At 45.1% G+C, this 24,490-nt stretch overlaps 1 long non-coding RNA gene across 2 annotated transcripts; it reads right to left on the reverse strand.

The window, feature by feature from the left end:
• Positions 1 to 10,669: 10,669 nt before the first annotated feature.
• Positions 10,670 to 24,062, reverse strand: LOC132692022 (uncharacterized). 2 transcript variants are annotated; one of them, XR_009616135.3, is made up of 4 exons: positions 23,905 to 24,062; positions 23,451 to 23,598; positions 13,295 to 13,388; positions 10,670 to 12,625 (listed from the first exon to the last, which is right to left on the reverse strand). It is a non-coding gene; the product is annotated as an uncharacterized LOC132692022 (long non-coding RNA). The 2 variants fall into 2 exon arrangements; XR_009616133.3 differs by having other exon boundaries at positions 10,670 to 12,622; positions 23,905 to 24,060.
• Positions 24,063 to 24,490: the final 428 nt, after the last annotated feature.

The raw sequence follows: 24,490 nt of genomic DNA on the forward strand, positions 1-24,490 counted from the left end.
GAGTCCTCACCCGCTTCCTTTTAACTCAGGCTAAATATGTATCTTATTGTAGAGGCAAGCGTTGATTTCCTTGAAACCCTATTGGAGGTAGAGTGGTTACAAATACATGAATGAATGAGCTGATCATTCCCTGACCTCTTTCTCTCCCAGTTGTATGTGCACGTGTGTGTAGGGGACGGAGGTATGGGAAGAAGGGAAAACCAGAATTGCCCTCCCTGGTGACTTGGAGTTAGAAAAGAGGTGGATTTTTTTTTACCTGGAGTTTAAGTGAAATGAGATGAATAACAGTAAAAAAGAATTAAGAGTCTTCAGTGTTTATGACAGTATGTTTTTTATAAATGTTTATTTTTATTTATTTTGAGAGAGAGAGAGAGAACTCAAGCAGGGGAGGAGCAGAGAGAGAGAGAGAGAGAGAGTCGCAAGCTGACTCCTTGCTATCAGCACAGAGCCTGACCCGGGGCCCAATCCCACAAAACGTGAAATCATGACCTGAGCCGAAATCAAGAGTTGGACACTTAACCGACTGAACCACCCAGGTGCCCTGACAGTATGTTTTTAAGAGAAGAAATGAAGAACCATGAGGACAAAGTGATCTTCAGAGTGAAAGGTGGTGTTCTTCTTTGGTTTTCAATTAAGTATAAAGACACTGGGAATTTGCTCAAGAACCCTGTGTCAGGGAAGGGAGCTATGCCTCACTGACTCCTTCAGGGGGCCAATGACTTCCCCAAGCACTATCTCATTGAGTCCTTACCATGACTCTTCCGGATAGTAATTATTCACATTTTATTGATGGAGAAACTGAGGCAGAAAGCGGTTAAGCAGTGGGCCCTAGACACACACCAGTGAGGGGAAAATAAACCCCCGTATTTTAATACAGTTCTTTTGATCATCTCCTTATATTACATCATGGGGCCACTTAGCCCATTGGAAAGGTTGGACTATATAATAATGAAAAAGCCAGTGTCTTCTCCCTCAAGCCATGTAAAATCTGGGAGATGGAGGAAGAAAGTCCAGGAATGCCTATTGTATAAAGAAGGGACAAGAAAGGACCAAACAAGTATTTTCAGGAAGAAGGTTAGCACCTCTGCTTGCTTGGTCTGAAGGACATCCAAGGGAAGAGGAAGGTCAGGAAGCAGGCCCAGTTTGCTGCTCTGGGTTCACCATAGCCTCAAGTCCAGGAGTGACCCAGATCCTCAAAGAGGGCTTCCCTGGGTTCCAGGAATACCAACCCCCCCCCCCCCCCCCCGCCAGACCTTCTCCCCTAGCTTGGCTCCCCCAGACCAGGACCTGGAGGCTGCCTGGAGGAAACGGAGGGATCCTTGTGATAAGGAGATAAACGGGCAGGCTGGGAGCAGGGCTGATTTCTCCTCCCCTCTCTCCACATTGAGACTGGTAATTGTACGTGTTTGTCTTTGTGTGAAGGGCTCCCAAATTGAAGAAGTGAGAGTTAGACTCACAAATCCAGGGGAAGGGTTTTAAGGGAGGGACTGCTGCACCCTTATCTCTGCCCCCAGCTGTGAGGCTGATTGATGCTATTAAAATTCCCAGGGAGCCTCTCTGCTGGCAGCACTTGGAGGGGGGTGTTGGGGGGGGAAGCAGGAGGGGTGTGTGTGTGTGTGAGAGAGAGAGAGAGAGAGAGAGAGAGAGAGAGAGAGAGAGAGCTTGCTAGCAAGCCAGCTAGAGACAAGCAGCCTGGGAAATGCTTGTTGATTTCCTCTTGAAATAGTTCAGGCAGGCCGGGGGTGGGGGGGGGGGTGGGGTGGAGGGGGGAGTGAGGACTGAAAATGCCTGATAGGGAGGATTTCAGGGCTGTTGCCCATGATAGTGTGGGGTAGGTGCCGTCTAAAGACCTAGGCCTACAAGACTTTCCCTTGCCACCTTAGATGCAGGAATTTAGAACCATGTTTCTGAATTAGAATAATCAAAGTGCACAAGTCTCATGTCTCAGGCTCCTCTTTAGGTTTCCAACACAGAATCAGAGGAGAATTAGGAATAAAAGACCTGGGCTCAAGTCTTTATCAGCTGTGTGACCTTGGGAACTCTTAATAACCTCATGAGTCTAGATTGTTTATCATCAACTTCAGTTTTGTTATTATAAAAAGACAGGAGAAAGCGAAGGTGAAGGCATTTTGCACTCTGTGGGGTGCTAGACGAATAATACTTACTGTCACCGAGGTTTAGCCTTGAGGCGTCCAAAACATTATGGGCCTGTTTCAATGTATCCATTGATCTTGCCCAAGCCCTGGCTCCCTCATCACTGACTTCGCAGGGATCCAGCACACCTTCTAGGAGGATTGGATGGGGCTCTGCCAGGAAAAAGCCAATAAACTTACTCCCAAGAGAGCAACATGTGGCCAACAGAGGGACCCCAAAAACTTTGCCCCTGACATGAGTGCTTTGTCAGCAAATCCCACTCAGGCATGGGCCTGGAAAAGACATGGCAGGGTGTGCTCTTGTTCCTCTGGCCAGGTAAGTGGAATGGGCCATGGAACATCTTTAAAGGGGGCCCTGGTTCCTTCCTCTCTGCCAAGGAGAGGGGCCCAGTCCTGCCCTTGTCCAGGAAATAGGGGCACTCAGTTTGACCTCTTCCATTTGCCTCACCCCCCCCCTCCCCCAATATCAATGTGCAATCTATCCTTAGGACGAGCTGGAGAGACAGTGAGTCCTTCTATACCATTCTAGATCCCCTTGGGCCTTTTCTGGGGCAGGCAGTTCGGGGTGTAGAGCAGCATTTCTCATCGCCAATCATTGTGATTGGTTTTATAAGCACTCTCTTCTGTGGGCAAGCACCTATGTGCCTCTTTGAGTACTTAATCCTCCACAATGCAGATCCTGGCTCCGGGGTTCCCTCCATCAGGCCCCCTCACAGCTCTCTGTCCCTGGGTTCCTGATACAAAATGCACAGGCATAACCAGCCTTATTCCTTCAATCCTTTCCTTCTAGGCACACTCAGTATATCCTTCAGACCTTTGTTATAAACACCCCTCCCAGGTCCTCCTTTGTGTTTTCCCTTCAATTTCTACTAAAACCTATTCCATGGAAAGAAAAGGGTATCACCCATTGTACCCATTGTACTGGGACAGACACATTAGGCTCCTTCTCTGATTTCCTTAGCTACAGCTGCTGCCACTCCCTCCTTTTCCTCCCCTCCCCTCCCCTCCCCTCCCCTCCCCACCTCTCCCCACCTCTCCCTTCTCATCTTCCTCCTCCTTCTTTTCTTTCTCCTCCTCCTCGACCTCCTTCTCCTTCTCCTCTCCTTCTTCTCTCTCTCCCTCTCAGTGCCCCATATATCCCACTTTGCACTCCCCCCCCCCCCCCCCCCCCCCCGCCGACTTTTGCAGTTGATGGAAGCACCACCTTGGAAGGTATGGCATTCCATTCCTAAGATAAGGATCTGAATGACATAATCTGGAAGTCTGGGGGGTGGGGGGGAGGGGGGAGAAGCTTCTTCTGGGGTGAAACTTGACAAATGGGAGGTGAGACATAGGTGGGATGTTCTCTCTCCTTTCTCTTTCCTGTGCACCATTCTGAGTATGAGATGCCTTTCTCCTTGTGCTTTTTCCAGAGAAGTCCCTTGTGTCGAGTAAAGAGCTTCTGTTAAGCCCCTGGCTCTTTTTCTCAGCTAGCACCGGCCAGAGTAGAAGCACATGGTATGAAATCCACTCTCACCTTGACTTACCTTACCCGCCTTTGACCTTCACCCCCTGACTAGTACCTCTCACTTTTATGCCCCGGTCTCTGCCTTTCTAGAGGACCAGGGCCCAAACATTTGGGTGAGATCTGTGGGTGAGACCTGTGAGATCCAGGCACACCTGTCTACTTCTCCTCACAGGGATTTCAGACATCTCTAACTGTGGCCTTTACATTTGTTGTTCACTCAAGAAGGGTGTGAGGGAGGAAGAGAAGCTCTGAGGCAGGGGAAGAGGAGAGACAGAGGGTCTCTCACTTGCTCCTAAAAGCCCATTCCCGGGGGGGAATTCTGCTGTTTGTCTATATACAATGTTCCCAGCTTTTTAGAAACAGACAGGCCTGGAGCACAGAAATCTTCATGGGGGTAGGATTTAGAGAGAACAGTTTGGCAAGCTTTTTCCAGGCTGGGAGGAGATCGGAAAAGGCTCCTTTCTGTCCATTGACTAAAAACTTGCTCAGAAAGGAGGCATCATAGCAGGCACAGTTTAGCCACTGTGAAGGACTTCTGTTCTCTCTCTCTTATAGTCAATGAAAGGATTTAGAAAAAAATGAACTGCAGAGTGCATAAGGAGTCTTGAGATGGACTTTTTATCTGCATTGCTTCTCTCGTGGTGGTTTAATTTTATTTGCCTTTTGAAAAATGGGGCCGTGTCAATAGCAGCCCGTCACTCCATCGGCAGGGCCCACATGCAGAGTTCACAAAGGTACATGGCGACGGAGGCAGGCAGTCTTTCCCCTCCTGCCCTTGGCTCTCTGGAATCCTACATTTGGCACAAGTGCCTGTGACAGGCTGCTGAGAGGCAGTGATCTGCTCTGCAGCGGGTATCTGGTAAAGAAGAACATCTCCAATGTGCAAATTGCAGAAACTGGCTTCTCCTTCTGCTCTTCTGCCGGGGAACAAAGATCGCACAGAGAACACAGAACGCATGAGGAACGTTCGTTTCTGTTCCACTGTCTGTAGATGCTGTGTTTTATGGATTCAGGGAAGACAGAAGGAAGGACCAGACTAGAATGACTGGGTGTTGAGGTGATCCAGCCACATGGCCCAGGGAAGGCAGTTTTAGCCACTAAAAGGCCAAAATGCCACGTGAACACCACGTGTCTCCATGCTCACGTGGACTTAAACCCAACATGCCACAAACTAAGTTCATCATCTTCCCTCCAAGGCCTGTTCCTTCTTCTGTGGTGGCCCTTCTGTCAACCTGTAGCCTTGTCCCCTGCCCATCTCAACCTAACCTCAGGAACTTGGATCATCCTGGACTCTCTTCATTATCCCCACATCCCATCACCAAATCTCATTGATTTCTTTTTCCAAGACTCTAAAATGCTAACATCTCTGGGGCATCTATGCCCCCATCTCCACTTTTCCATCATAGCATCCCAAATGACTACAAATGGCATTGTTCTTACTATAGTCCTACCCATTCCTGATGCTGCAGCAAATTAAATTGAAAAAAAAAATGCAAATCATATTATTATCCTTCCTGCTATAAAGCCCTTGACTGTCTTCCCATTGCCCTTTGAGCTCTCCTTCAGTGCCCTGTAAGTTTGTGTTCAAGTCTCAAGGTCCCTCGCCAAAGACCTTTCTCATACCTGGCTGCCACCCTTACCCGCCCATCCCGGCTCTCCACTCCTGGGTCCCTTTACATGCTCCACACTGAGCCTGGAGCCTCTGAATGTTGTTCACTCTGCCTGGGAAGACCTCTCTCTAGTCCCCTTCACAATAAGCTTGCTCTTGTTTACTCGCCTAAGTTTTGCATTTCTCTCTCAACTCTCAGTGCCATGGAAGAAGGTACCATGTCTATTTGAGTGACCATTGAATCTTTAGCACCCAGCACAGTGCCTGGCACTGAGTAGATGCTGAAAAACATTATATCTATATACTTTTTGCCTTTAGAAATACTGCAAAGCCTTGGGACCACTGGTGATTTTTTATTTCTGCTTTCTAGCTCAGAACAAGAAGGACAGAATATTCTATTATCATTTGGACTTGAGTGGAACTTATTTATATCTGTGTGTTAAGGCTTCCAGGCATTTGCATCTTAAGCTTTTTATTTATACGTGCAGAATGAAGGGATTTGTGCTTCTTTAAAGGAATTTTTGGCAATAGCCAGCAGGTGGGTTCATTAAGGAAGCAACAGAACACTCTTATCCCTATTTTTATTTCTTTTTCATAGTTTGGAAACTGAAAAACAGACAAGCAGCTGAGGCCAAAAAAAGAAAAGTGGGGGCTATACTCTGGCTTTGGAGCTCTCTTCTCATCCCCTTTAAAAGGATTGACCAGCACTCTATGCTAACTAATTTTGATGTAAATTTTAAAACATAAAAAATAAAATTTAAAAAAATCTAAAAAAAATAAAAAATAAAAGGATTGACCAGGTTCCCCATCTGAAGGAGCTGGGCTGCTAGCCCACTGGGAAGGCAGCTCTGTGGAGTAGGAGGAGCCAGCACTGCCCTCAGGCATCCTGAGTTCAAAGCCTCTGTTAGTCCTGAGGCCGAACTAACACTTAGTTTGTGACTCAGTTTCTTCATTTGTAAACCAGACTAAATCTCTGATCTCAGGATTATTGTGAGGAATAGAGGAGGTAATGTGCAAATTATTATAAGGTGCAAATATCGATTCAAGGCGATCTGGGGGAACCACTAAACCAAATCTCCCAAATACAAAAATAAGGTCTGGGATTTTTTTGTCGTGAGGTGCCCCCACCAGTGTAGCGCCCCCATGTAGACATGTGTCAGCAACTTTAAGACTAAAGCTGCATATTTGCATCTCTCCCTATTCCAGTGGTTTGTAAACTCACAGATGGGTCTGAATCATCTTACATTCCTAGTCACCCACAATGTTCAACACCCGGTAGGCTTTGAATAAATGTGTGTTGAATGAATGTAAGGTGGGAAGCAAGGAGGAGAAAGGTATGAAGGTCAATAGTGGAGGAGTGGGCTAGCTCCCTAGAGAAGTTTACATTTTCTTAGAAGTCAGGGAGAACAAGCAGAGGAGCCAAATTGTGGTATGCCTTCTAACTCCTGTGGCTCCTATCCCAAGTCCTAGAACTCTCCTGGACCTGAGCCAGCTTCAGGGATGGGGTTGGGGAGGGAAGGAGGTGCTCTTTATCTAGGCTCGATTCAGCTGCATGGGTCTCTCCTTGAGGGGGGCCCTGCTGAGGTACCGGGAAGTGTGGTATAAGAATGCCCAGCTTTCAAGATGCGGGAGACTTTCAAGAGATACATGTCTCCAAACAAAGCTGTTAGAGCTAAAATACAAAGAAACATGCCTTCTCAGTCCCTAAAACATCTGTCCATCCGTCGAATATCTGCGAAGTCCCTGCTGTGTGCTGCACTAGGTGTTGGAGTGACAGGAAATGAATCATACCCTGAGCTCACCAGCTCAAGCAGGGGTGGAGTATGACTTCTCTCTCATCAGGAAAACCCACGGAGGAGGGCGCAATGTCGCAGACCCCGGCAGGGGAAGAACGCAGCCCCTGCCACCTGGCAAAACTCATACCGCCACCTTTCTCTCCACTGCTCTGGTATCACCGCTGGCCTGTGGGTGCCAAGGTACCTCGTGCCGGGAACTCCGGGGACTCCCTTGGGCCTTCCTCCTTGCTGGGAAATTGTACATCACCAAACAGGAAGTTGGCCACGCAGAAAGCTTTTGGAATTACTCGAACGCTTTCTGTAGCAGGTCTTTTCCAGAGGCAAAAAATAAGGAAATCATTCCTTCAGGGGCCCAAAGATTTTTTTTCTTTTTTAAAAGGGGAATGGTTTTTCATTGTGAACTGAAACTAGGTCTCCCTTCCCCCCGGATGGAGCCTATTTGTCAGCACTAGCCAACACCTGGGAGGTGATGATCTAGGTACTTTTCTAGGGTCAGAGAAAACTGGTCTTCAGAACGCATCTTCCCCGCTGGCTGCTTCCCGCATCTATGTGTCCGGTGGCACAGTGGAGGCAGAGAGAGAACAGCCCTGCACTGGATCACCAAGTGTCCTTCAGCGGATAGAAGATCACTTCAGGGGAGATGAAGCAGCCACAGAAGGAGAAAATGGTAATGACTCTACTGCTCCTGGGCCCCATATTGAATCTATCCTGCTCTCCAGCTTTTTCCACACACAAAGCAAGGGGCTTTGTCATTTGGAAAGATCGCACCAGAGCATCGGTGTTGACTGAGCCTCCTCTGCCAGAGACACTTTCTTAACCCATTTAACGAGCAGGGGCTGCCAAGGGCTCCCGGCCAGTCCCACGTAGGCCTGGGGACACCTGAGTGGGGTTTTGCCACAGTTCTGGCCAAGCATCTTGAACCTCTGTGCTTGGATGTGCTAAAACCAACTAGCCTTCAGCAGGGAGCCCCCTCCACTCCCAAAGCTGACGAGTCAGGCAGCTGGACTACGAGGGTTTTCTTTCTTGGCCTTGAGGAAAGAACCAAAGGAAGCTGCCTCCATTCATGCCCGCGGTGTTTCTGAACAAAGGGGCCTGTGTATATGCTGCAACAACAGTGTCTCTGGGCCCAGAGCACGGGCATCGCTTGATGCGTCGGGCTGGAGCGCCAGCAGCGTGGCGGAGGGTATGTGTCGGAATACAGATTGCTGCCCAGCCTTTGGGGCAATGCCCACCACGCAGGGGGGCTCGGCTCTGGCAGCCTGACATTCGGCTGTCAACAGCTTGCAGGCCTGTTGGCTGCATGGCCAACATCCTGTTTGGTGATTTGACAAGAGTCCCAGACTCTCTTTGCATATCAGAACTCGGGTCTCCATGCGCCCAGCATGGGATGACTGCATCTGGTCAACTGCAGCGTTCTCTGCCATTGATGTCACTCGCCCAGCTCACAAAATGCAGCTGGAGACTACGCTAGAGCCCTCAACTTATTACCCTTCATCCACATTCTTCCTGTAAAGTGGGGACTCATTACCGTGAAAAGACACCAGTATCTGTTGAAAGACACTGTCTTGAAAGAGGGCTAAACTACTTCACCAGATTCTGATAAAGAGAGAAAAAAAAAAAAAAACAACCAGATGGCCCCTTCTTTCATTTTCTAAACAATCCCCACCCCAAGAACAATAATTCATGACATCGTGGCGGGACCTAGCCTAAAGGGCCCTGACCAAAGTAGCTGAGATGCATCTCATGTAGTTTCCCCTTTAATCCAGCTTCAACGGTTTTACATGAGCAATTTGCAAAGGGATCATGGATTCGTTCGTGTGAAGATTTGCTGTTCACTCGTACACCACGCTCAGTAAAACCATAAGCAGGATAAGTATGTCCCTTCGGATCACATCTGTGTGTCCTTCCAGCTTTCTTGCATCCGTACTTCCGCTGACGCCTCCATCTTCTCCCCATTCATCAGGCTTCTCCTGCCCTTTCTTCCTTCATCCCCTACCTGCACCCAGTGGCTCACAGATCTCACCAGATCCCTGAGGTGCCCACAACTGTCACCAAGCAAAATCCAGACATGGATGCACAGAAGCCCTCATCCCATTGTCTTTCCTCTGTCTTAGAGACTGAACACTCCTGGGGAAATGGACACTCCTGCATCGGCTAGGCCACCACAAGTTCATGGTCCCCAGCCTCCGCAGGTCCTCATGCTGCCCATGTTGCCTTCCCCTGTCCTCGGAGAGTTCGCTTCTCTGTGCCCCTGGGTGACCACTTCACGTCTTCCAACACTCTCACCAAGGCTCCTGCTCGACCTTGATTCTCTCATACTCTGCAGACACACTTGTCCCCAAGTTCAAGGTCATCAGGCTCATTCTCCCACAACGTCTCGCCCACTTTCTACAAACACTTACACATGCATACCCCTCTGCACCTTCAGGCTCAAAGGCGTGCTCCTCTTTCTGTGCCCTTTAGCCTCCCCCTTGATGCCTACTGACACACTTTGATGGTTATCCTATTTCATTTTGATGAAATCTCTTCCATCTCCCTTTAAGCCTCTAATTATACTCAAGTTTCACGCCCCACGTCTTCCTCTAGTCACTTCAAAACTTCCTGTCTTCCACTCTCTTCCAGATGTCTTGCTGTCTACACATCCATTCATCCTCAGCTCTTTGTCCTCTGGTTTCCGCTCCAACCCGCCACAATACTAACATTGCTGTTGCCGAGGTGGCCCATGACTTCCCTGGCAGCAAATTAATAGATTAGTTGCAGTCCTTTTCTTACTAGAACTTCCTGAAGCATTTAAGAATATGGATGACCCCAGGGTGCCTGGGTGGCTCAGTTGGTTAAGCATCTGACTTCTGATTTTGGCTTAAGTCATGATCTCACGGTTCATGAGTTCGAGCTCTATGCCAGGTTCTATTCTGGCAGCAAGGAGCCTGCTTGGGATTCTCTCTCTCCCCTCACTCTCTGCCCCTCCCCCACTTGCTGGCACTCTCTCAAAATAAATAAATTTAAGAAAAAAGAATATGGATTACCTTTCTTTGAAGTGTCCCAATTCTTTTTTTTTTTTTTTTTATTTAAAAAAAAATTTTTTTTAACGTTTATTTATTTTTGAGACAGAGAGAGACAGAGCATGAACAGGGGAGGGTCAGAGAGAGGGAGACACAGAATCTGAAACAGGCTCCAGGCTCTGAGCTGTCAGCACAGAGCCCGACGCGGGGCTTGAACTCACGGACCGCGAGATCATGACCTGAGCTGAAGTCGGCCGCTTAACCGACTGAGCCACCCAGGTGCCCCTGAAGTGTCCCAATTCTTTAACTTCCATGTTACATTCTCTATTCTTCACCATCCCTCAGAAAGGCCTCCTCCTCTCTTCTGCCTATCACAGGCATGTGGGGTTGGCACATGGGGTATTCTCCAGGATTCTGTTCTGACTCAGAGCATGTCTTCCTCTGCCACACACACACCCTGGTGAAGCTCATTCTCTTTTGTGGGACCTGCAAAGAACTCCTAAGTCCCTCTTTTTTTTTTTTCTTTAAATTTTTTAAAAATTTATATCCAAATTAGTTAGCATACTGTGTAACAATGATTTCAGGAGTAGATTCCTTAGTGCCCCTTACCCATTTAGCCCATCCCCCCATCCCACAACCCCTCCTGTAACCCTCAGTTTGTTCTCCATATTTATGAGTCTCTTCTGTTTTGTCCCCCTCCCTGTTTTTATATTATTTTTGCTTCCCTTCCCTTGTGTTCATCTGTTCTGTGTCTTAAAGTCCTCATTTGAGTGAAGTCATGTGATATTTGTCTTTCTCTGACTGCTAAGTCCCTCTTTCTAATCAAGATCTTTACCCTTATCTTCTCCCATAGGCACCACTAATCCAGTATTACCAGAGCCACAATCAGGGACAATTTTCCTGTAAAAAAACGACCTCTTCTGCACTTTGCTGATGACACTGTGGCCTCATTGCAGGGGTGGGGATGTTGCTCCCTTACTCCCCTATGCTCAGGCATTGTAATCACCAAGTCCCTCCCAGTATTCATCAAACCTATCCCTTCTCTTCCTGCTCTCCCTGCTACCACTCTCTCCCCTGGTCCAACACCACAGCCTCCCAGATGTTTGCCCCATTTGCAATCCTTACCATCTTCCACCTATCTGCCAGAGCGGCCCCTTTGAAAGGCAAAACTGCACCTGTCAAGTCCCTGCTTAAAAGCCTTCCATTGTTTCTCCCCAGTCTGGACACTCTGTGGGTCATAAAGGTCCTGTGTGACCAGAGGGGCTGCTCCTTCTCTGCAGCCTTGAGCTCTCTGCTCCAGCACCAAATCACCAGGGCGGTCTCTTCTTTCCCCATGTACCTTGTCCCCTTCTTCTTCCTCCTCTGCTCATCTCTTCACTTGGCTGACTCTTACCCATCCCCTTAAGACCAACAAAGTTGCCTTCTCTTCTTTCCTCCTCCATAACCATTTTGTATGTGTTCTCGCAATACCCTGAGCCTATCCCCACTGTACAGGTTGAATTCTGTGCCCAAAATTGAAAGTTGAAGTCCTAAACCCCAGTTGCTCAGAAGGGATCTTATTTGGAAATAGGGTCGTTACAGGTGTATTTAGTTAAGATGAGGTTATACTAGAGTAAGGTAGGCCACTAATCCAATATAACTAGTGTATCCTTATAAAAAGGGGAAATTTGGATATAGACACACACACAGGGGGAATGCTATGTAGAGATGAAGGCAGAGATTGGGAAGATGCTTCTACAAGCCAAGGGATGCCAAAGATTGCCAGCAGACCATCAGAAACTAAGGGAGAGGCCTGGAACAGATTCTCCTTCACAGACCTCAGCAGGAATCAACCCTGCTGACACCCTGATCGCACACTTCCAGCCTCCGGAACAGTGAGACGGTAAATTCCCATTGTGTAAGCCACCCAGTTTGTGGTACTTTGTTACTGGGCAAGTCATGACGGCCCTAGGCAACAAATACACCCACCATTGTACTATCATATTGTATTGTCATTGTTTGCCTGTGTCCCTCAGTCCCCAATGAAAACTTTGTGAGGGCAGGAAATGTGTCTTATTCTTCTTTGTATCCCCAGGGCCAAAAACAGTGCTGACAACATAAAAAGACTCAAGTATTTGATAAATGAATTAATGAAAGCGTAACATTCCAGAAAGGTCAGAATAGCTGAAGACTAAGAAGATTAACTGATTTCTGCACCTCAGCTCCTTACATTTCTGTTTTTTTCCAATGGATTATTGTTGATGTCCATGGCTTTCTGTTCCTCATGGGTGAGTATGCTGGCGATTCTCCAGTCGCTCTTCCTGAGGAATGTTGTGCTCTTTTCTGCCCATTTCGTGCCAATGGCTGCAGGTCCTGCTGTGCGGCCCTCTGTCTGGGTTCCAGCTCTCACTAGGTTCTGGCCACTCTGGTCTGTTCCCTGGTCCCTTCAGGCCTAGAGAAGGTTAGGACATCTCACTGTCGCTAGTCCCACGGGCTTCATTTCTTGTTGTCCCCTTAATTCTGCCCACTCCCCTGGAAATAGTTTCTCCATTCAACTCTGGTGAGCCATCTGTTTCCTGCTGGGACCCAGAGGAATAAATACAGTCAGTAAGCAGGCGGGTAAGGACTGAGATGATAAACATGATGCAAAAATAATTGCTTGGTTTTTTAAAAAAATAATCTTTTTAATCCCATTGCTTAATTCCTTTCCAGTTCTGTTTTCAAAGCATCACATACCTAGCATTTTTACATAAAGCCTGCTATTTGACCTTATCTGTGCATTTGATTAAATATAGAAACTATGTTTAGTTTAATTTGACATTTTGTTGAGTACCTGCAATTTTCTAGGCACAGCGATGGGCCTTGGAAATCCAAAATGGAAAAAATCCTGCTTCTGCTCAAGAAGTTCCAGAGATGAGTGAGGGAGACAACACTTCATCGACAGAGCATGGGGCCGTGGGAGCCCAAGGAAGGCACTGTGCCTGGCCTTAGGGCAAGTTCCCACATCTGCATTAATATTATGAAATAGCTCCTCCTAATCTAGACATCTTGAGTAATACTGGTCCTTTGACTTCAATTGTTTTTCATAAAATCATATCCAAATTTATTTCATCAGAGAGATGCCTTCTGTAGGCCAAATACACATAGGATGATCATTTAACGTGTTTTGGGGTCAAACTTCTACCTTAAATTTTCTCTTTTCCTAACGTTATAGGTCCCCTGTGTTGGAAAGGACTTTAAATGATCACCTGGACCAGCGATTCCCGATTTTGGATGATCACGAGAGTGGCATTTTAAAAACAGCAGTTCCTGAGCCTCAGAGCCATCTGCTGAATCCAAACCCTAGGGGATGAGAGGGAGATGGGACAGAGGAACACCTGGAGATCAGGAGTTTTTTCTTTTTGAAACCCTTGTAATGATTGTCATGTTCAGTCTGGTTGGGAACCATTGTTTTGGATTAGCTCTTATTTATAACAACTGTAAGTTAGACAAAGGTTCTTCCAAATGTAGCTCCTTGGCTATTTGAGTGTGTGGTACAGGCATAGAAATAAGTACATGTATATCAAAGGGATATGGTTGAGAATAAAAAAAAAAAACCTTTTACATTTCTCATCAGTTGACTTTCTACCCTTTAAAGGGGGAAAAGATTAGTCTTTTTTAATGAATGGTGCTGGGACAACTGGATATCTACATACAAAAGAATGAGGTTGGACCCTTACTTCACACCCCATATGAAAGTTAATTCAAATGGGTCAATGATTTAAATATAAGAGCTAATAAAACTCTTAGAGGAAAACATAGGCATAAATTTTTGTGACCTTGGATGAGGCTATGGTTTCTTAGATATGATATCACATGCTCAAGAAATAAAAGAAAAATAGATACATTGGACTTCTTCAAATTAAAAAACACTTACATCAAAACACTATCAAGAGATGAAAACATAACACACAGAATGAGAGAAATTTTTTGCAAATCATATATCTATTAAGGAGTTAATACCGAAAACATATTAAGAACCCCTACCACTCAACAACAACAAATATACCAAAACAACCCAATATAGGAAATAGGAATATAGGAAATATTCAGACTAGGCAAATCCACAGAGACCAGAAAGGAATTTAGTGATTGCCAGGGGTTGGGGTTGGGGGGAGGGGTAAACAAAGGGTGACAGCTAATAAATACGGTTTTCTCTCTAGAAAGATAAAAATGTTTTAGAATTTGATAGTGGTGACAATTGCACAACTTTGTGAATATACTACAAAATCACTGAATTGTATAGTTTTAAAGGATGAATTTCATGACATGTAAATTAAATCTCACTTTTTAAAAATTTATGAATTTTAAAAACTACCTGGGTATTTGGGGCCCCTGAATCTGCTTTTGAAACAAGTCTTTAGGAGGATTCTTAGGCACACTGAGATTTGAAAACCACAGTACCTCATTTGTATCACTTCATCTTCTGAAAATTTGAAGAATTTAAAATCTGTTAAAGAACAAAACAAAAAGCAAAAACCAGACTACCCAGGGCATAGAAAGTGATCATTTATTGAACAAATATTTAGCTGCTGCCTACTGTGTAGGCATGCTGGGCCCAATGAATTAATCATATAGGAGTTCAGAGTTAGGAGGATAGTAGACAGGCAAATAGTTGCAGTACAGAAAGACAACTAGGACATTGGCTTCAGTAGAGATTTGTACAGAATAAGGCAAGGTCAGTAAGGAGGCCCAGGGTTGGCCTGGAGTCGCCAAAGGATGAGGCAGTATTTGAGTTTAGGCTCAAGCTCTGGGTACATAGAAAGGTGGAAGGGAGTAAGAGAGACAGGACGGCCTTCCAGGCAGAGGAATAGCATGTACAAAGGCACAGAGATTTGGAAGAATTTGGTATACTAAAGCAACTGTAGCAGGTTGAAATAAAATGCCCAGGGGAGAAGAGGCAGGAAAGAAAGCAAAGAGTTAGTTTATTGTACATGGAAGAGACACTGGAAAATTAAAAAAAAGGAGGATACCAGTCCTAGTTTGGGAAGATCAGTCTGACAGCAGGGTGGGAGATTGGGCCAGAAGAAACAGGGGGGCTGGGAAGCAGGTGGGAGGAAGTCTTTGTCTGAAATGCTGAAGATCCAAACTAGGGCAGTAGAAGGCAGAGGCGAGAGATGGATTCTATACCTATTTAGAAAGGTATACATATAGACCCTGGGGATAGATGGAATGCATTATAGGATGGTTAGCCGCATCCCTGTCCTCTACTCATTAGATGCTAGGAGCATTTCCCCAGTTGTTAAAGACAAAAGTATCTCCATAAATTTCCTGGAAGAAAAAACTGAGGGACAAAATCTGCTCTGGTTGAGAACCCAGATGTCCAGTTAACTAGTCCCAGTTAACTGAATCCTGCAATGGGGTATGGTCGCATTTGTCTCAAGGTGAACTTTTAATGCAAAGTGCTTTTGAGTGCTTAGATGATAGGAAGCTGGGTTAGCTTGAGATCACAAACCTAGCTGTGTGCTCATTTTTGTGCTTGTCTGCTAATAAATGTCTGTCCGTGAGGCAGAATCTGGTCTGAGGCATGCTCTGATTGTGAGGTTGTTGGGGAAGAGACCTATAGCCCCTATATTCTAATATTTGAGAGATGCCATTAGCTACCCAATGCAGAGTAATTGTGGCCAACCACCCTGACTTTGGTCAGTTTGCAACAGAATTGTCAAAAATGGTTTGCTGTCTTCTGGTTGGATGGGTGACACCATTCCCTGAAATAGAGAACTCCCAAGAGAGTGTAAGTGGCTCAGGGCAAGAAGGAAGATGCAGCAGTGCTAGCTCCAGGACAAAGAACTTCTAGAATGCAAAGAATGGATTTCTTCTGGGTTTCTCAAGTGATGGGTTTATAGGAATTCTTACCCCAAAGTCATGGGCCTGTGATGATCACAGTGTGACCCAACTATGGCTCTGCCCAGCTTTCATGACAGGCAGATTTCCTCAACAAGGAGCTCCATTTTGATGGCCATGGTAGCCAAGTAATAGTCACAGAATGAGTGGCAAAGGAACTTAGAGAGGCCCCACCTGTCATCGCTCACAATATTTCTGTGCCCCATATGAGCTAGATCTGCAATCTGTCCACATCTGTCTGCTTCTACCACTACCCTGCTCCATGCCACTGTCATCTTCTATCTGTACTGCTGCAACAGCCCCTAACTAGTGTTCTAGTTTATTCCTTCTTCCCTATTCTCCACATAGCCACCAGAGTGATTATTTCTAAGTACATCATCTCCTGATGAAATAATGGTCTCCCATTGCATTTAGAATAATTCCATAGTCCTTATTGATTTTACAAAGCTCTGCAAAGTCTGCCTCCCAACCTCATCCAAGCCTTGTTCCTTCACTGAACTGCAGTTACAGTGGTCTCTTTTGGTTTAAGGGCTTTTTGACCCTTAGATCTTTCCCATCTGAGGCTTTGGACCTTGATGATCCCTTTTCCAGAAGTGCCTTTCTCCAGATCTTTCTGTGGCTGCCTCCTTCTTGTCCATCAGGCTCAGCCCTGATAATGTGCTCCCAGAGAGCCTTCCTTGTCTAGAGAATCTCATGGTATCCCCACCCTCAGTGTCACATCACTTTCTTACTCCTTTGCTACTACTTTCACTGCAGTAAATTACCTCGTGTGTTAATTGATCACTTGCTCCTCCCTCTAAAATGCAAGTTCCTTGAGAGCAAGGGATTGCCTAGATCTTGGTCAGCATTTTATCTCACACGGCCTGACATGTGACAAGTGCTCAACTGATGTTCAACTGATATTTGGTGAATAGATGAGTGAACTTTAGGGTTTGCGCCAGAGTAAATCTATTTGACTTGTTAAGTGCCCACTGACGGCCAAGACAATATCTCTCTGTATCCTAGTCTTCACTAGAAGTTGAGAAATTTGTCTTTACTGACTACTATGAAGGCCTACTTGTAGGTGTCTAATCATTTTGGAACCCCCCCCCCCCCCCCCCACCTACCCTCAACCATCCACCTGCCACACAAGAGGGGAGATGTCCTGCTTTAAGACAATTCTTGGGTCTTTCAGACTTCTCAAAATTATTTCTCCTGTTGCTATGGTTCTTCTTTATCCCTCCCTCCCTTCCTTTCCTTCTCTCTCTGTCTCTCTCTCTGGCTTGTTCCTGAAAAGTTATGTGTTAATTGTATAGCTTAACATTGAATCATTAACTTGTAATTTCAGAAGCCTTGTGATCCAGTTCTAAAGGCTCTGATTGGCTGCACTTGAGCTTTTGGCTTCTTTGTGAAATGATTAATGATCTGTAAACAAACACTTACATAGGGTGGTTAAAGTACCCGCTATTTAGAGGCCCCTTGTGGTGAATCCTTTTTGTAAATGGAAGAACTATCAGCTTTATCTCCTCTGTAAATATGGATTTTCCTATTTTGGAAGCCGTGTTGGCTACACCTGCCCCATTTATATGAATCTAAAATGTGCTGCTTCCTCCTCTCCCTTCTTTTACCTGATTATTCCATCTGGTCATTCAATACACCTTCATCGAGCACCCACTATGCGCACAGAGATTAACAAAACGGCCCCTGCTCTCAATGTTGCACCATCTGACAGGGGAAATGGACAAGATGATGATCACACAACAGTCTGATATGAGGAAGGAGCCTCTAGTTAAGCCCCAGGAGATGAGAGAGTGCCTTCATGATAATCCTTGAACTGTTTGGGAGAAGATGAGTAGCAGGTAACCAAGCAGATGGAAGTGAGGGGCCAGGTAGGGCAAAGAACCTTCACATGCAAAGGCACAGGGGTATGAGAGAGGAGTTTTTCAGGATAGTTCCAGCTGAGGGTGGGTGTGGAACACTAAAGGGCTGAGGCTGGAGGAATAAGCAGCAGCATGCACCCACATGGAGGAGATTGCTCTTAAGGTGATGGAGGACCATTAACAGGTGTTACAGGGGACACATAGGAGGCCATGGACAGAGCTACACTGTTAAAAGATAACTTAGGCAGCTCAAGTGGAAAGTGGATGAAAGGAAGGGTAGGATTGGTGGCAGGGACACCTGTCAGAGGACATTGTTTTAGTCCATTTGGGCTACTATAACAGAATACCGCAAACAGGATGGTTTACAAATAACAAACATTTATTTCTTACAGGTCTGGAGGCTGGATGTCCAAGACCAAGGTGCCAGCAGATTTAGTGTCTGACGACAGCTTGCTCCTTCGCTGACCACTGCCTTCTCCACGTAACCTCGCATGGATAAAGAGGTGAGCTAGTTTTCCAGAGTCTATCTATGTCACTAATCCCATTCATATGGGCTCTCCTCTCATGATCTAATCACCCCCCAAAGACTACCTCATAATGGAAACACATTAGAATTTGAACATACGCATTTTCTGGTGTGGTGTGGTGGGGTACAAACATTCAGAGCATAGCAGACATCACAGTTATTCAGATAAGAAATAAGGAATCTTTAAGGCAGAGATTTTTACCCTTGGACATTGTGGCACCTGAGGAGGGAAGTCCACACTGGGCTTTGGAAAATCTAGAAACCCTTTTATGAAGAATATGATGTTTCCATGAATATTTTCCTGAGAAGACCCCTAGGTTTTATCAAATTTACAAAGGGATCCATTACACTGAAAACAAGGCCACAGCAGCAAAGATAGAGAAATCAGATGTGATAGGAGAGACACTTAGAAAGATACACTAAGATGCATGACAAATGGGATGTGGGTGGAAAGAAGAGGAAGAGGTTGAGGCTAAAGATCAAGCTTCTGTGTTAGGCTAGGATTGGGAAAATCGTGTACCTTTTACCTAGAATCCCAGAGAAAACACAGTTTGGGGGCATGAAGCAAGAGAGGAGAAGGAAATAAATTAATCATTTACTCATCAATTATTTATTGAGTTCTTACATTGTCTCAAGTCCTGTTCTAGGTGGTGAGGATTCAGCTAAATAAAGAAACTTATATTCTAGTGAACTGGGTAAACAGACAATAAACACATTCATGTAATATGATGGTAGCTTCTCTGAAGAGAAATAAAGCTGGGTAAGGGCATCAAGAGTGATGAGGATGCTATTTTGATAGATTAGTCAGAGAGGATTCTATGAGCAGCTGGTATTTCAGCAGAAGCTTGAGTGAGATGAGGAAGAGAGTTTCGTGGCTATCTGCTCTGGGGCAATAGCATTTCAGGCAGAAAGAGTAACAGGACAAATGCCCTATGATAAGTGTATCCTTGGCTTATTGGAGGAACAGCAATGAAGCCCGTTTGACTTCAGCAGAGTAAGTCATGAAAAAAGTCTAAATAATGAGGTAGACAAGGGAGCTAGAAGTTAGACCATTTAGACCCCTGGACTTGAAAGATCATGGCAATAATCATGGATTTTTTTTTCTTTCTTTCTTAAAAAAAAATTTTTTAATGTTTATTTTTGAAGGAAAGAGAGACAGAGCATGAGTGGGGGAAGAACAGAGAGAGAGAGGAAGACACAGAATCCAAAGCAGGCTCCAGGCTCTGAGCTGTCAGCACAGAGCCCAACGTGGGGCTTGAACTCACAAACTGTGAGATCATGACCAGAGCTGAAGTTGGATGCTTAACCGATTGAGCCACCCATGCGGTCCTCATGGATTTTTCTTCTAAGTGCAATGGAAAACCATTGGAAAATACTAAGTAGGAAGAAACGTCCAACTTCAGTTTGGGACATGTTGAATTTGAAAGGCTCTGTGAGACATCCAGGTGAAGGGATGCGGTAGACATTGATATGAAGCCACAGAGGGTTGAAGATTTAGAATATTTGTGAGAATCATCATTATACAGATGGAAGTGGAAATCATGGGTGTGGATGGCTTTGCCTTGGAATGTTGTAGAGTGTGCTGAAAGGGGAGGAACTTGAGAACACCAGCAGTTAAGGGGTAGAGAGAGGAGAAAGAATTTATAAAGAAGCTTGAAAAGGAGTGGCAGAAGAGAATGTAAAAAATTCGGGAAGAGGGAGCTCTCAAAGTGATGGGGAGAGATTTTGAAGGTTGATAGTCTCAGATGCTGCAGAGAGAATAAAATAAGGCCCAAAGAGTATGCTTTGCATTCCTCAGTCTATATAATAGTACAGAAGGATTGGAAGTGGAAAAATTATAGTGGGCTAAGGAATAAATAAATAAGCAGTGGTGACTCCATGTAGACATCAACCCCAATTGATGGGCCTGGCTCAGATACTTTAATGCCTACATTTTCTTGGCCATGTGCATTGGGCTGATGGCCAAGCTGTAGGCTTGGTTATCAGGAGGACAGAACCAAAATATCTCATGCCAAGTAGTAGACTGGTGGACAAATCAGGAGGTTGTAATCATGGAGTCTGTGTAGATTGCAGAAAATATAAAACCAGGAAGATTCTGATAAAGAAGAGTCAATGAAAGAGTAAGGGTCTAAAGCTCCTGATTAAGCTTGAAATGAAGGTAAAGTGGGTGTAACAGGAAGTCCAAGGGTGGAAGTCCAAGGAGATACTGGAGGTAAAGATTTTAAAGGTGATGAGGGGAAAAGCTGAGAGTGTGGTTCTAGGAGAATATGGGAAAAGTGCAGCAGAGATGAAGTTCACTGGCCTCAAGGAGAGAAAAAATAGTTCTGCTAATGTAGGCCAGTGACTGTAGGCTACTAGATTACAGACATGACAATCTACAGAAGATGGTTTGTCTAAACCATTTAGAGAGTCCCAAGAAGCATTTTTTAATGGATTGAAACAGAAGTGAACAAAAAGTATCAGAGTGCATCATTCTTAATAAAATATGAATGTTTCAAGAAATTTTTGTTTTAATTGTGTGTGTGTGTGTGTGTATGTATACTGGGTCAAAATATAAAATTTATTTATTGTTGTGGGTCATGATACAAAAATTAAAGCTGAGATGATACAAGCTCCAAAACACAGTTTTTGCAGGAAGGTGAAAGGGTGTGGAAGAAGAGACAGGAAGCTTCAGCCTGAGCGTCTTGTGGCCTGGGCCAGAGCCACATGGAGTCTGGGAAAATGGGCAGTGATCCAGAGATAGACCCGCCCAAGTTGTGAGTACTTGGTTTGGACATGCCAATAAAGGAAGCCATTTCTCCAAAGTCTGGAAGCTCTAAGAGGTGAACTCTCCAGAACAAGGTGTGATCATTACAGATGGTATTATTTGGGGATGTAGATTTGAGTCACAATATCCAGGAGTCATAACACTCAAACAATCAATCAAAGGCTCTCATTTTGAGAAAGACTCAAGTTCTAGCTTAAATTTAGCTCTGTCAAAACACAGCAGAATCTGCTGATGCAGCTCTGTGAATGTTGCTATAGTTTCTTAGGGCCTTCACCTTCAGGGTCTTGTATAAGCAGAGAGGGTAAATGTTGAATTTTGCCTCTGAATGTAAATTTCATTTGACTTTCCCCTTTTAGAGCCCTTATTATCTACCACCCTCCCTTTTATTCTCCTATTTTGTCACTGTGTTGTGTGAAATTTGCCTGTAGTACTATGAACGTGGGGACTAAATACTTGGGTTGGGTTGCAAGAATTAAAACAAGAAAGAATGGGTCTTAGATTTCCCAAACATGGAATCCCTGGTGTTTGCAGGTGCCATATAGCAGAAACTGATTGCTATTCTGAAAACCCATTCCCAGTTCCTGCTGAGCAAACAGCCAACAGGCTAAGTTTTCCCAGCCTCTTTTGCAGTTAGGTATGACCATGTGACTAAATTCTAGCCAATGGGGGGTGTATGCAGAGGTGATAGGTGCCTTCCTGTTTTCCCGTCTGTAGGTTGGATGTTGGTGCCAGGGCAGACTTGGGAGCCTCATGTTGAAGATTAGCCTGAAGGACCCCTTTCACATCTCTCCTATCCCCACTTTGTTGGACTTTGTGTAAATGAGAAAGCAAGATTTTCTTTTGGGGTTTATCTGTTATTGCAGCTACTATTACCTGATCCACTTCACCTGGTTCTGGCACAGACTTAGATGGTCAACCCTGGTGACAAAGGGATATCCATGTTCATTTATAGTTTGCCTTTTGATCTGAAACAAATTGTTGAGTTCATTCGCTGTCTACACAGAGGCTTATCCTAGTGTTTTGAAAATAAGTTTTCTTAGCTCGGTTTTCATTGTGATTTGTGTTTTTATTTTCTCAGGGTCATTGAAAAATCAGTGCTCCCTGCTTTCCTCACCCCCCACTGAAGTCCAGAGCAGATACTTACTCAGCTGATTATTACATTTTGCCTTAAGAAATTATTTTTCCTCACTTTTGGAAGTCTTCAACTTAATTGACAACTGGGACAAATCAAGTGTTAGTGGAAATCTCCAGTGATTGTGAATAATAATGGCAGTTGCCATGCATTGGACAATGCAAGATAGCAGACACCGTGCTAGGCATTTTGCACACATTATCATGAATCTAATAACCCTGCAAGGTGGGTGTTAGTACATCGTTTAGTGATTTTGAGCAGAACCTGAGAACAACTACAGGACTAATCAACATCACACAGCCTGTGATTGGTTGGAGCCAAGATCTAAATCAGACATAACTGGCTCCAAAGGCCATTCTTGATGCATTTGCTTTCCAAGTATGTGCTTTCCAGTTGCTCACCTTAAATGTCTGCTCATTCCTTTTTTCTCCTTTCCTTCGAAACTGAGTTTCCTGGCTCTGCTCATTGACTGGTTAACACAGTGTACCCTGAATGCAGCCAGGGACACTTAATTTTAACAGAGGAAATAGAACTCAAGCCATTCAGGGCAGGTTGCTTCGGGACGGCCTTGATGGGTATTAGGATATATAAATGTTTGCATAGTTCTTCTGGCAAACATGAGCTCGCACTGCTTACTGTTAAAGAGGAACAGCAAAAGCCATCACCTCTCAGGCTCCTCCATGTCTGTCTGGTGAAGTAAGAGTGCTGGTGCACTTGAGGGACCCGGAGGGCACGTTCCACGCTACGGATCTTTGCACCTCCATCCTCACCTCGAGCCTTGCAGAGGCCTGAGACCTGACATGTGTTTGTTGAATGAATGCTGAATGAGTTGCCAAGTTTGCATTTGATGATGGTTTCTATTAAAAATGGGGGTGCATGCTGAGTAAGTCAGGGCCAGGTGACCAGGAGGCACCCTCGGGTGGGAGGAAGGAGGGTCTGGCTGGTTGCTTTATGAGATGGTCATTTCAAGGCTTTTACCGGATTGCTACAAAATGGCTTTGGCCATGTTTCAGGACTACAGACTTTTGGCTTTCATTTGAGTTCCCCTTCTTCTTCTTCTTTTTTTTTTAATATGAAATTTATTGTCAAATTGGTTTCCATACAACACCCAGTGCTCATCCCAACAGGTGCCCTTCTCAATGCCCATCAACCCACCCCCCCCTCCCACCCCCCATCAACCCTCCGTTTGTTCTCAGTTTTTAAGAGTCTGTTATGGTTTTTGGCTCTCCCTTCTTACCTCAGGCAAGTTTCTTGACTCTCGGTGAATAAAATTCTGCCTGTGGGTGAGTTGGCGCTGTGAGTCCTTTCCAGTGCTAAGACTCAGCCGCTTGCCAGCTGGCTGTGCATTTAGGGGCACGAGGCTCAGTCCTCTGGAGCTCCTATTCCTTAGAACAGAAATAAGATTGATGCTATTACCTGTACCGCAGGCTTACCGTAGAGGCTAAATCGCCCCTGTAAAGCATTCAGCATAGTGCTTGGTACCTAGGAAGCACGCAGGGAATTGGGTTACTGCTAATGCCCATGTTTACTAAACTGGACTTTTCAACCTGTGCCCTCAGTGAAGCTCTAACTCATCGAGTGAAGGACAAGTTCTTCACTGGCTGCACCAGGGGTTGGCGCAAAATCAAAAGGGCCGTGCTTCGAAGGGCTTGGAGTTTATCTTCAGCATTTAAATATTAAGACTCACAGACCTTGGGCAAGCGACTTGACTTCTCTCTGCCTGAGCTTCCACATGTGGAAGGAAGGAGTGGACGGGAAGGAATCTTCTCCCCCAGCGTGTCCATGAGTCTCACTGTTGGCCGGAACACAATTACAGACAGAGGACAGAATGGTTAGTCACCACCCCGGTAAACATAAGAAGGTTATCATCTCGTTTTATTAATAGACTAGGCTATGCACGCCATAAAAATAAGGTAGCTCCACATTTTAAGTTCTTCGAGTTCTAGTTTTTGTTGCATCCGATGAAATGTGCAAAGAGAATTGTGTTATGTATGGACTTTGTACAATGGTCTTCTAACACTGCAAATCAATTACTTATTAACTTTTATTGCCAAGGAAAGAAAAATATATTACTATTCATTTTAGCCTTTTCCTTATCGACTCTAAGAGTATAATACTAGTTCTTTGAGAAAAAAACGTTATATTCTTTCTTTCGTTACAAAGGATCTCTACCACATCACAAAAAATTAGAATGGGTAAAAAGCAGGGAAAAGAAGAAGCCTATCGTACCTCTCAGCCACTGTTAGCATTTAAACATTCTACTTCCACTTTTCTTCT

This window comes from Panthera onca, chromosome B1, assembly GCF_046562875.1.
Source record: "Panthera onca isolate mPanOnc1 chromosome B1, mPanOnc1 haplotype 2, whole genome shotgun sequence".
In the NCBI taxonomy this organism is placed as follows: domain Eukaryota; kingdom Metazoa; phylum Chordata; class Mammalia; order Carnivora; family Felidae; genus Panthera; species Panthera onca.